Raw genomic sequence first — 1,273 nt, 5'->3', positions numbered from 1 at the left:
GAGGGGAAGAGTTTTTTTACAGGCAAAATTGTCAAAAAAAAATATTATTTATGAACAAAATGATGATTTTATAACGTTTTGTAATTTTGAGGATGATTTTAATAACAAAAAAAGTTGGGGACGATTTTGATTTTGGCCTCAGACCTTAGGGACGAAAAACGTACTTAACCCTTAAATTTTTTTATAATTTCGTAAATACCCTTTTCCTTTCTTTTTTCTTCATTGTCTTCCTTCGATAACCACTACCACCACCACCTCCGTTGCAAAATCCAACATCCTACATGTCACCATGGGAGGATTCAACATCTTAAATCAAATCAAGAGCGTAATCATAATAAAGCACTTGATTGTTCAATCCACAAAGGTTGAAGTCATCCTGGATGTAATCATCATCCACCTCGCAAAAGAACTCGTTCCCTCTCAAATTACAGAACCACGAGATCCACGACGTGTCATCTCCATCATAACCACTAACATTAGACTCATCGCTGTCAGTCTCAGATTTCTCATCGGAAGCATTATAGTTCTTAGAGATAGTGGCGGAGGCGGTGGAGCGAGAGTCTCTAAGAGCTTGATCGAGTGGGGAAGAAGACTTGCCAGATAAGAGAAAGGAAGGTCTGGTCTCTACCGTTGATTGGCCTCGACCTCGATGTTGATGGTGACGACGCTCCAGTTGCTTGTCGACGATGTCGTTCACTTCCGATCAACCTCCGATTTAGTATTGATACCTCTTTGCTCTCGCTCCCTCTCTATGTACATCTCTCTCTCTCTCTCTCTCTCTCTCTCTCTCTCTCTCTCTCTCTCTCTCTCTCTCTCTCTCTCTCTCTCTCTCTCTGATTCGGTTTCTCTCTCACTAAATCATGCAAAAGAAGTTACTGGTTCTATTTTTCTTCCGAGCTAGTTAGGGTTTCAAAAATTGGAGGAAATACCATTAGATCCAACATGGTGGCAGTAGAGGATGAATCCGGCGGTGTCGTTGCTGAAAACAAGGAGCCTTCGCTCGCGGGCGTAGGTCTTAAGGGCGGTGTCAATAACTGCCGCAACACGCTCCTGCTCATTCACCACAAACCGAATCGGATTCGCGCTTCCAAACACGTTGATGCTTAGCAAAAGAAAAGAAACTAGTTAAGGAACCAAAGAATGTGGATTCTCATTCCAAAAGAAGGGGGAATTAGGATTTGTTAAATTGGCATGAGAAAATTTAGGGGTTGAGGCGGATGTGATAGAAGTGATGATAGTTGATAAACCACTACTTTATGGTTCATCTTGTGCT

The 1,273-nt window shown here is 41.9% G+C and overlaps 1 pseudogene; it reads right to left on the bottom strand.

Annotated features, from left to right (window-relative positions):
- Nucleotides 1-277: 277 nt before the first annotated feature.
- On the bottom strand, nucleotides 278-759 carry LOC148561862 (casein kinase II subunit beta-2 pseudogene; annotated as a pseudogene).
- Between the last annotated feature and the right edge of the window lie 514 nt (nucleotides 760-1,273).

The sequence above is a fragment of the Arachis ipaensis genome, chromosome B6, assembly GCF_059453495.1.
Source record: "Arachis ipaensis isolate K30076 ecotype BB chromosome B6, ASM5945349v1, whole genome shotgun sequence".
Taxonomy (NCBI): Eukaryota; Viridiplantae; Streptophyta; class Magnoliopsida; order Fabales; family Fabaceae; genus Arachis; species Arachis ipaensis.
The sequence above is the reverse complement of the archived record's forward strand: the minus strand, read 5'-3'. Positions and strand labels throughout refer to the sequence as shown.